This window comes from Erpetoichthys calabaricus, chromosome 18 (assembly GCF_900747795.2).
Source record: "Erpetoichthys calabaricus chromosome 18, fErpCal1.3, whole genome shotgun sequence".
Taxonomy (NCBI): domain Eukaryota; kingdom Metazoa; phylum Chordata; class Cladistia; order Polypteriformes; family Polypteridae; genus Erpetoichthys; species Erpetoichthys calabaricus.
The window spans coordinates 86,418,072-86,430,030 of NC_041411.2; the positions used below are offsets into that span (position 1 = coordinate 86,418,072).

Sequence of the window (11,959 nt, forward strand, 5' to 3'; positions counted from 1 at the left end):
ATTCCCCACAAAGTGAGCAAAGGGGGAGCCCGGCACAGCATTCTGGACCATTTCCCAGTAACGTTTGCAGATCGCAATGTAGGCAAACGTGACGTAGAAGAGGCCCATAGCAAATGACTGAATGCTCAAAGTGTCTGCTCTGGAGAATCCCTGCTCCATGACCATCTTCTGCCCAAAGGTCTCAGAGCTCATTGCAGGAATCCTTCCCTCCACCTCCTTAAGCCTCAGCACCACCGTCTGCTTCATCCAGGGTTCCAGAGCCGGGGGGGCCTCCTGGGTCTTCCAGGCTGAAGGAAGGTGAGCTGCGGCCTGGGAAGTAGTGGGGCCAGAAGGAGGGCAATCTTCCCGGCTGGAGGTAGCCGCCCTCCCCTCTCCCAGCTTCTCGGAGGTCTCTCTATCCAGGGCAGAAGCTGGAGCCGAAGGAAGAGATGATGCAGAAGCATCAGCAGGAACAGAAGCCAGGCTTGTTGCATCCATTTTCTTGTCTTTTCTAGTTGGAGGTCCTCTGGAGGTGAAAGATGAGGAAGATATCAGCGCTCTTCTTAGTGGGCGGAGCTATGCAGATTAGCCTTCTCCAACTTCTTTCTTTCTTCTTCTTTGTTTCTTTCTCAGCTTTCTTGTTTCCAAATTCTTTCAACTTTGCAAAAAGTGGTGGACTCAGCCGACCTACTTCAGCTCAGAATCAAGAATTAGATTCAAGAATGAGATAGCTGTAAAAACAACTCTTGGGTTTCACCTTACTGACTTTGAGAGCAGAGCTTCAATCGCCGTCAAAAGGATAATAAGATCGCATGCACTTCCAAATAGCAAAACCAAGCGGCTCTCCGCTCTGATAAGAACAGATACTACACTTGATCTTAGCCAAAAGGCCGAGAGGCAACACAGATGGACAATGTGAGAGGGACTTTAAAGTCACAGTGCTTATGGGCAACTTCAAAACACAGCAAGAGAGAAAAGAATGGGAAGTTAAACTCATGCTAACATTTAATACATTACAACATGGATTGAACAGAGACAAGAGATTTATGGCCAGATATGAGGATTGTTCACATCTCTCAGAATGACAGACAACCTGTCTACAGACCCACATTGTTTTGAAAAAACTCATTACAAACTTCAAAAGACTTTGGTGGACAGTCATCTTATCCAGAGATCTTGACAATACATTGTTCTTTTCTCTCTTGTTAAATTAACCCTAGCCTGAATGAATCTATTAATTTTTTACATTTAAAATTTCTCATTTAAAGATTTACCAATGTTGTTTCTTGTCCTAGAGTGTGTATATAAACATAGGGAACTCCAGTCTCTGTATTACATCTTGCCTGAAGAAGGGGCCTGAGTTGCCTCAAAAGCTTGCATATTGTAATCTTTCTAGTTAGCTAATAAAAGGTGTCATTTTGCTTGGCTTTTCTCTATATTCAAAATGGCTAACACGGTACAACACCCTAGTACTACTGGATGTAGTATAAAATGATATGAAGTTGCTTCTAGTGAATATGGCAAAAATAAATAGAATTCTTTTGTCCACTCTGTACTGGAAAGGATTTTAAAAAGCATCTCCAGAAACATCACCACTGCCAGAGAGAAAGACACCTTGGTCAGATTTGTCATCTACTGTCCCTACTCTTGCAAGCATCACATCTGGCTTAAGAAGACAAAGGCTACTAAAACTAAAGTTGTAACCACACCGATTTGAAGCTTACTGTGTGACCCCAATCTGAATCATTCAGGCTGTATGTTTTTCCTTTGCAGGGTCACGGGACTGCTGAGCCTATCCTAGCAACAATCAGGCGCAAGTCAGGAACAATCCCTGGAGAAGGTGGCAGCCCATCGCAGTGTTAACACACACCCATCAGGGTCAGTGTAGCATCACTGATCCACACAACCCAAATGTGGGGAAACCCATGCAGACAAGGGGAGAACATGAAAACTCCACGCTTGGAGATCTGGGACCCCTGTGTTCTTGTTGCAAGGCAGCAGCGTGACAACATTTCCACCTAGATAAGTTTCGGGTTTTCTCGTCTCTCTGTTAAGCTAACTGAGACTCTGAGTTTCAGCACCACTACATGTACAATGCAAGGCAAAAATGCATTAAGGTTAAAAAAAAATAAAAGAAAGGTGAATTTTTTTTTAGATGAGCCACCTGAAAACGGCTCCATTTAACCTTTGAATGTCCTTAATAATGGTGGTATGTGAGAAAGAGAACCTTTGATTAAATCTTCCTGCTTCTGATCCCCCTGGCATTTGGCGCATTTAAACAATCCATAGCAGAAATGATTTCCAGTGGGCACAGAAACTGAAAATTGTCCATTTGTGTTTCCTCCACTACACATTTTCCTTTTGACAAGCCAGTGCCTGTGTGGTTCTTTCATTTTTTTCTTTCCATTCCTGAAGTATATTTGGGTTTGTGTTGTACTGTTTGCCCTTCTGAAAATGAAAATGATCGTTTGACTTGGGCTGAAGCAGTTTCGATATGATTCTTATAGCCGTGAGCACTCTAGACTCGACAGCAGCAATTAGCACAGCACACTCGGATGTCGGCACTTATTTTCTGGACCCAGCTGCAGGCTGAATGCACTTCAAGCTTTCACAGATCAGCGAGCGCACCCTGCTTGGATGAGCGTCGAGATTCACCTCATTTGTCAGGCAGTGTCATTTTCTTGAAGTGACACTCATTTTAATGAATTGGTGGAGCTACCGTGTTCAAGTGAGGTCTACTTCATCCAGCACTTCTCAGTTGCACTTATTCAGTCATTGAAAAACCGCCAATGTGTTTAGTGGATGCTTGCTTTGACAAATGAAGAGAAATGAGTAGATGAACAAATTAGAAAAAAATATAAGATATAGGTTTCACTGTCACAAAGGTGCTGGACTGTAAAGCCCAAAATTACAGGTTCGGTCATTTGTTTGAGCTGAAGTAAGACAGGTACACCACCAATGCTGAAAAAGTAGAGCGATAGAAATAATTGTACTGTACGGTACTATATAAGCTAAAGTGTTTTCACGCTTGGCTAGTGTTCTGTAGTGAATAAAGCATTGAATGTAATATATAAGCATTTTAGTTCCTACCATGACCCTGGCTGAGTTACTTAACCTTCCTGCACTGCCATTACTAGAATTTCTGATATCTGCAATGTGCCATAAAAAATAAAGTGTGCTCCCACTTGAGGAATCGTAGCCTAGAGGCTAAACCAGTGAACTGTAAGCTGTAAGACGGACGTTTCAGTTCCTGCCGCCAACACTAATGCACTCGTTTACCCTAGCTGTGCTCCATTTTAGAGGTGTGGAAATAACTTTTTGCATGTGTATTTAAAAAATTCTCTTTGTGCAAATAAGCATGGTAATTTAATTCAAATACTGTTGCTAAATGTTGGCACCAGATGAAACTTCTTCTGCTTTACATTATTAATGGTAATCTACTCAGCTCAACAGCAGAGAGTCTGCTTTGCCAGTGTTTTATAGGCAGACTTTACTTCAGTATAACACAGTTACAAGGAATTCCATCCATCCATTTTCCAACCCGCTGAATCCAAACACAGGGTCACAGGGGTCTGCTGGAGCCAATCCCAGCCAACACAGGGCACAAGGCAGGAACCAATCCCGGGCAGGGTGCCAACCCACTGCAGGTTACAAGGAATTCATCTTGGTTTTAGAGCCATGAATATAACAACTGCAAATTCAATCAGACAGCAAAATATGTAATATCTGGCAGCATCACATTCATGCAAAGGTAATCTTGGGTATATAAAACCTCACGCAAGGTTTCACTCTAATATTTAAAAATAAAATCAGTGCCCTGGTTGCAGCACTTCCCCTTTTAGCTCTTGTTCCACATCGATGAAGCAAATGCGGACCAAGCCCTGTACGATGAACAAATGTGTAGTTTTAGTCTTCTGAAGAGCCAGTGCTGAATGGCTCCGCCATAGTCTGGAAAGAACATGCTGTTTAATAAACATGTTTAGGTGATTTAGGGGACTGCAGGGTTTGTCTTAATTAGTTTGTAAAGTCTTCACCTTGACTTTCAAAAAGCATTTAATAAGGTTGGGCATCAAACTAAAAGAAGTGGACGTTCAGGGTGATGTTTATAGATGGGTGCAAAATTGGCTCAGGGACAGTAAGCAGAGGGTGATGGTGCAAGGAACTCAATCAGAATAGGCCGATGTTAAGAGTGGTGACCAGCAGGGGTCAGTGTATAAACCATCTGGAATATAGAATGTACTGCGGTGGGTTGGCACCCTGCCCAGGATTGTTTCCTGCCTTGTGCCCTGTGTTGGCTGGGATTGGCTCCAGCAGACCCCCGTGACCCTGTGTTCGGATTCAGCGGGTTCGAAAATGGATGGATGGATGGATATAGAATGTAAACAAAAAGCTGGTTAAGTTTGAAGCACTTTGAGCTACATTATTTGTATGAAAATGTGCTATATAAATAAATGTTGTTGTTGTTGATACCAAGGTGGATTGGCACATCATCTCAAATCCATTTAGTCATTACAGAGGGACTTGGACAGCATACAGACTTGTGGCAGATGAAATGTAATGTAAGTAAATGTAAAGTTTTACACATATGAAGTGATAATGCTAGGCTTGAATACACAATGGGAGGTCTGAAAATGTAAAAGTCCCCCTTATGGGAAGGATTGTAAGTGTCGTAGTGGACTCAACACTATGAACGTGCAGATTGTGTTCAGAAGCCATTAAGAAGGCAAACAGAATGTGAGGTTATATAGCACCCTGATGTGTGGAGTACATGTCCAAGGAGTTTCTGCTCAAGCTTTATAACACACTGGTGAGGCCTCGTCTGGAGTACTGGGTGCAGTTTTGGTCTCCAGGCTATAAATAGGACATAGCAGCGCTTAGAAAAGGTCCAGAGAAGAGCGACTAGGCTGATTCCAGGGCTACCAGGAATGAATTATGAGGAAAGATTAAAAGAGCTGAGCCTTTACAGTTTAAGCAAAAGAAGATTAAGAGAAGAAGTGACTGACATGATTAAAATTATGATGGGAATTAGTACAGTGAATTCTAAAATTAGTTAATCAAGAACACGGGGACACAGTTGGAAACTTGCTCAGGGTAAATTTGACACAAACATTAGGAAGTTTTTCTTGACACGGAGACACACAGATACTTGGAATAAATGACCAAGTAGTGTGGTAGACAGTAAGACTTTATGGACTTTCAAAACCCAAATTAATGTTAATTTTGAAGAATTAAGTGGATAGCACTGGTGAGCTTTGTTGGGCTGAATGGCCTGTTCTCGTCTAGATTGTTCTAATGTTGAAATATACTAAATCTTTTTTAATTAAGTACCTGAAGTCAGCCTTACTCAGCCTTACTCAGTAAAGACATTAAAAGGGCAAAGATTCAGAACGTGGTCCCCCGGATACAAAAAGGAAACATAAATCTCCATCTAATTTGTAAGAAGCAAATACCCAAGGTGAATTTAAAAACTGTGATTTTTATGTCTTTTTTTTTAGCATATATAGCTTACAGTAAGAATGATTGTGTAAGATAAATGTTAACAAAAATAAATTTCCTAATTATTTACTGCTGTCTTTCACAGTTCTGCAGAGACACAGATGCTTATATCAGTTCTCAGAAAGACAGCAATTTTCTAAATATTAAAATCTGTAAAGCAACTGGGAAATCAGACACACCACAGCCTTCTAGGCAGCAGGTCTCCACCAGTCCCCCCCCCAATGCATTAGGAGTCAAATCCCACATCTATTCTCAATGAAACGGAATGTTCTGGCACTATGGAAGTAAACGGCCTCCTGGGTTTATTTTTAACAGTCACCAACACTTTTGAAAAACAATGAGTGTTCTGTAATCTGAGAAATATTCACTAAGGAGAATTTTCTTTGGCAAGGGCGTTGCTTCAGTGAGGCATGAAGGGAATTTTTTAATTCTAGATAAAGCAGAACAAATGGCTGGAACCACAGTTTAAAACCAATTTGGCATACAGTGTACTTTTGTGTGGATTAACAGTATACTACAAGTAACTGTCAATTAACCCAGGAAAGAAAATACCTATTTCATAATTTTTATTTACAGTTAAATATGAAGAAAACAGCTATTACTAAAGCTCCAACTGAGTCTCATGATGTCTTCTGCTGTGTATGTATTTTATATAAAAGATTCAGATCATGAACAGTATTGTTGCACAGTGTCTCGGATCTCCAGGGATGTAAGCTTAATGTCCGGCTTAACCACTGTCTGCGTGGAGCTGATGTGCTCTCCCCGTGCTTGCATAGTTTTTCTCCATTTGTACTTGTGTTTCATTCTGTGTCCCACTGTGCTTTATGCTGCAGCCTAGTTCAGTGTCCAGCACATTACTGACACGAGGAAATGTTTGAATTTCTTAGTCACAGGACTTAATAGCTCCTTCAAAAGCTGTTTCTTTTGACCTATTTGATGTTCTCTTTTCTGGCGACTTTGTCACACTGTGTCTACATTAGTTGTAGCAGCCCAATCTAAATTATCCCAGCTATGTACTGTAGCTCTATTTTTTGTTTTTGTGAATTTCGCTTTGTATTCAAAACAGATTTACCTGAGCACATCTTATATGTGATTGTTATTTTTACTTTATTTTTTAAGAGAATACAACACATAAAATGACATACAATTCTGTCAAAAACTGACTCAAGTAAGCAATACAGAGACACAACCATTATGTTTCCAAAAAGAAGAATCAAAAACTACGCAAGAAAATATTTATTTTAAAAACCCATAAAAATCATTCTTCTTCATGTGAGACACAATGTGATCCCTCATTTATCTTAACCTATGCAATGTCTTTGGGTTACATTTGAATTGCTTCTGTGTTTGAAATCAGTAAAAGCCCCCTAAATGTTGCTGTTCTGTATGAAACCTCATGACTGTTTCTGTTTCTTTCCTCAAAATAATGAATAATTAAAAAAAGTTAAACATCCCATAATTTGTACAGCTTCTAAAAAGTTCTACCTTGGCATATCTTTTGGGTCAATTTTGACCTACCATTAACTTTAATGGATTCTCCACCAGTATTTACTGTAGCTTGTTTCTTCACAGCCCATAAGAAGATCCTAAATATCATCTTTTCAACTAACTTTACTAAATAGCACTGACTTCACAGAAAGTAAAGTTCCAAAATACCATAATTGTGGTATGTACAGTTGCTGCACATTTTGAGCACTGCCATGTCTTTAAGGGATACATTTGAGCCACATTATTTCTCTTTTTCTTGAGCATCTGTAATTTTCCATTAGGGCAAATAAAAATCTATCTATCTATCTATCTATCTATCTATCTATCTATCTATCTATCTATCTATCTATCTATCTATCTATCTATCTATCTATCTATCTATCTATCTATCTATCTATCTATCTCATATAGTGCCTTTCACATCTATCTATCTATCTATCTATCTATCTATCTATCTATCTATCTATCTATCTATCTATCTATCTATCTATCTATCTATCTATCTATCTATCTATCTATCTATCTATCTATCTATCTATCTATCTATCTCATATAGTGCCTTTCACATCTATCTATCTATCTATCTATCTATCTATCTATCTATCTATCTATCTATCTATCTATCTATCTATCTATCTATCTATCTATCTATCTATCTATCTATCTATCTGCTTTGGTTTATTTTACTCTCCATTTAGGCTACTGCTTGTTTATATCCCATTAAAACATCTTAAATGTCATCTGTTCCAAAACTTAGGTTCATCACTTCTTTCGGTTAAGATGGCACTTGAAGATGTTGTGAGGGTTACAAAAACCAGCAAAAATCCAATGAAGACCTGGCGAACTATTTTTATGATAAAATTAATTACTTCTTTCCAAATTGTTAAAAATTCTTCAACCATTTATTTTTTTGTGCAATTTATGATCATATAAGACTTTCCCACTGAGTTATGAATGGTGGATTAGGTTTCTTCCAGTCTGGCAAGATGCGTCCTTGTGTGAGAAATGTAGTATGGAACACCACAACAGATTTTTCCCTTAGCTAATGATATCCTATCTGATGCAACTCCAAGTATTGTTGTTAAGATACTAGGAATGATTTTAAAGAGTTTAATACACCTGATGTAAAACTTTAAGTTGAATGATTTGCTTTTTTAATAGCCTAGCTCCATTGCGAATTTTTAATAAAAATATTTTTTGAATTGTGCCTTGCAATCTTCTATGGGTAAATTCCTTGAAATCAATTCATAAAATTTCGTAATACATGATGTAAATTCATCGGAAATGGATTGTTTTAAGACTGGAGGATAGTGAAAGGTAAGAAAAATGAGGCATATTCCTTTTTATAAAACTTCTGACTTGTATATACAGTAGATAAAATAATGTGTTGCTGGTTTGTACATTCATCATAGGTGGCTTGGTGATGCTAAATTGGCCCTGTTGTGCACATTGGGGATGTGTGTGTGTTCATCCTGTGATGGACTGGTGCTCTGTGTAGAGAGTGCTCCTGTCTTTCCATTGACGGTTACTGGAATAGGTTCCAGCATCCCAGTGACCCTTCTCAGGATAAGCAGGTATAAAAAAAATAGATGAATATGGTAGTTCAAAATAACATATACAAATTTCTCAGAGATTGAAGAACTAGTGATTTTCCTATGTGGAATACGGAATACGTTAAAGAAGGCTGGAATATAATGTTATTATATATGGATGCAGCAGGTAAGAACATCTCTGCCCAAAAGTATGTTCCACTGCGGTGCAAACTCATGTGCAACTGGTAAATCACATGATTACTAGTAGACTGACTGCAAGTAGAACTAACTGGACCATACAAGGCAAACAAAGAGGATTTTGAGCACAAATTAATTCACAGGGCAAGTAAAGCAAGAGCAGCTTTAGTGCCATCTGTACCCTTCCAAAGTCACAATGTATGTATGTTTGTAGCCCAGTAATAGAGCACAGTTAGGTAACTACAATCTTGTGTAACATGGAGTTATAAGTGACACTTATGAAGATTTTACAGTTTGCATAAGTAAGATATTACCATGTTGTCTTTCTGTATAGCTGATAAAGCAACTGATAAAACATTAACTCTGCCTTTCCTGAACATTGCTTAATTGTACTCAGATTTTGAGTTCCTATGAAATTTCTGTTTTTTTTTTCCTTTAATTTGAATCAAATGTAATTGTATTTTCAGAACAGGCTTAAGGTTAATTTTATTAGATAGACCAGCTAGAGGATGCAAAATGTATTTACTTCACTGAATCAAAGAACAAGCTCTTTTTAAAGGTAAGATTTACAGCATGTTGTTGTCTCATGTTGCTGAAAATATTGAATTGTGTGAAAAATGTAATATTATATCTTTATCTAATAAATGTATGGAAAGTGAGTATCTCTGGGAATTTTAGGATAATTTTCTGCGCAAACCCCTGCATGAAATGAAGGATGTAAAGTTTTCAAGGCTAAGGTCCTCATTTCACTAATAACAAGGGGGCTCTGCCCCCTGCTCGCTTCGCTCGCCTACCCCCGGTGTTTTGAACCCGTGCCCGCTGGGCAGCCATGTGTGAGGATGACGCACGTTTAATACGGAGCGTTCGCCCGTGTCACTCTGGGGACCCCCACTGTTAATACGGAGCTCCGTCCGTACTATTATACGGTGCATTGTGTACTACTGCGGACCCCGTAGTGTTTCCCGTTTCAGTTTGTATCCCGGTCAGTCGAGCTTTTGTTTTTGAAGCTTTTGAATTCCGGTCTTCATTATCTGTAACCTGCTGTCCATGTGTTTGGCCCCCTCGTTTAACCTGTTTATGACGTTTTACTTTGCTTTCTACTCTGTCTTTCATTTCTGATCTCGCTTTATTCTGCTTTTGTTTCAATGACACCTGGTCCGTGGTGAATATATTTTCCCTTTTTCGAGTAATAATTTTCATTTGTTTGCGATACTGTGATGTTTATCGTACTGTTATTAAGGCATCACTGTAATGTGATTCACCTATGTTGTATAGTTTGGACATGTGAGGATGACGTATGTTTAATACGGAGCGTTCGCCCGTGTCACTCTGGGTCTCCCCACTGTTACTACAAAGCTCTTTCCGAACTATTATGCGGTGCATTGTGTAGCACTGCGGACTCTGTAGTGTTCCCCGTTTCACTTCGTATCTCGTTTAGTCGAGCTCTTTCTTTTTGGAGCAGTGCCTGCCTTGTCTGCAGCATTTCAGACGCACGTTGTAGGCGCCTGCGTTCATTAATTATATCCAGGCAGGCGCGTGTTTGTATCTCGGTCACTCGAGCTGTGTCGTGTTGAATCCGTGCCTGCTTTGCCTACGCAGTTTGAGACGCACGTTGTAGGATGTGTGGTGTGGACGTTTAACTGTCGTTGTTTCTGCCTTTATATTCTGTATCTCGGTGTGCATGTGTTTAGTGCCTAGGTTTTTTTGAAGCTGTTGCATTCCAGTTTTCATCATCTGTAACCCGCTCTCCATGTGTTCGTCCCCATTCTTTAATCACTTTATAAAGTTTTACTTTGTTTCCTACTCTGTGTTTTATTTCTGACCTCGCTTTATCCTGCTTGCGGCATGTCAGACGGTTCGTAGTCTCTCTCGTTTTACTCTGGGGAGGGGGGCTTTGTTCTGTAACCTGCTCTCCATGTGTTTGTCCCTGTTCTTTAACCTCTTTATGACGTTTTACTTTGTTTCCTACTCTGACGGTTTGTAGTCGTTTTGCTCTGGTGCGGGGGGGGGGGGGTGTTGGGGGGGGGCTTTGTGTGGCGCCTGCGCACGTGCGTAGTCTCTCCCGTTTCACTCTGGGGGGAGGCTTTGTGTGGCACTTGCGCATTATGTCTTTTGCGTCCACGGGCAGGTCCCTGCGTCCATATCCAGTTTACCATTCTTGTTTAGTAATATGGATACTGAGTGATCATGGTGCTGAACAGGGTGACATGTTGTTTGTTGGTCAGACATGCAAGTAAGAATTTCACTGTACTTTGAGCATTGTAAGGACAAGACAAAACAAGGTCAAAACTTTGGGACACCTTTCGGCAAACCCTGTATAATTGAATGATATTAAATTTAAAAAAAAAGGGGTACAATGCAAAATAAGTATTCTCAGACAAATGTCTCTTTCAAGATTGGCAAACATTGTACAGTAAGTAGTTCTTCCAGTTATAATGAAATTAGGGAGGAAGAGGCAGACCCAGGTGGGCAAACCCCAGAAGTGAGGTCAAGGGAGCAGAGCTGTCAGGGCGGACCCCAGAAGTGAGGTCAAGGGAGGACAGCTGCCAATCTTCCTGTCTGTAGAAGGAAGAAAAGAAAGGCTGTTATTGCACAGTGCCAGCTCCTGGATCGGTGAAGAATTACTATCAGCAAAGCCCTTAGACACGCACACACGTGACAGACAGCATGTAACAATGAACATCAGCTTGAGGTCGTCTCTGGATCTCCAGCATTCTGAGGCCTGCCATTGATGATCTTGAATGTGTACTCTTTAACATTCTCATTCTTATATTTCCACTTTGTAAATTTAACCTATTGCCAGTACCAATCTTTCAGAGTGTAGTAAACGCTTGGTTTAACTTCTTTGCTTTGTAAAGCACATTGTATTTAAGTACCTGATATCATCCTCTCTGAATGAAGGCAGTATGCCAACCTTTTCCAATGAAGACATTAAGACAACAAAGAAAGATTTAGTATTTGGTCTCCTGGATTCAAAATAGAAACAAAAACCTCAATTATTTTCATTAGTGAGAGATTATTCCCAAGGTGAATTGGTCAATTTAAGAACCTCCTTTCTTACTACGGAGAGCTTCTAGTAGAAAGAGTTATAAAAATAAAGATTACAGTAGCTCGCTTAAAGCACTGAAATATAGGGAGTGCCTTCTGGCTCCACAACTTTACTCCCTCTACACCAACTAGAGCACATCCAGTAAAACTTGATAAAGACACAACACAGATCAGCATAAAGTCGAAGAGAAACAAGATCATGAATTGAATGGTGGTCT

The 11,959-nt window shown here is 39.8% G+C and overlaps 1 pseudogene; it reads right to left on the reverse strand.

The window, feature by feature from the left end:
• Positions 1-754: 754 nt before the first annotated feature.
• Positions 755-881, reverse strand: LOC114669292 (uncharacterized; annotated as a pseudogene).
• Between the last annotated feature and the right edge of the window lie 11,078 nt (positions 882-11,959).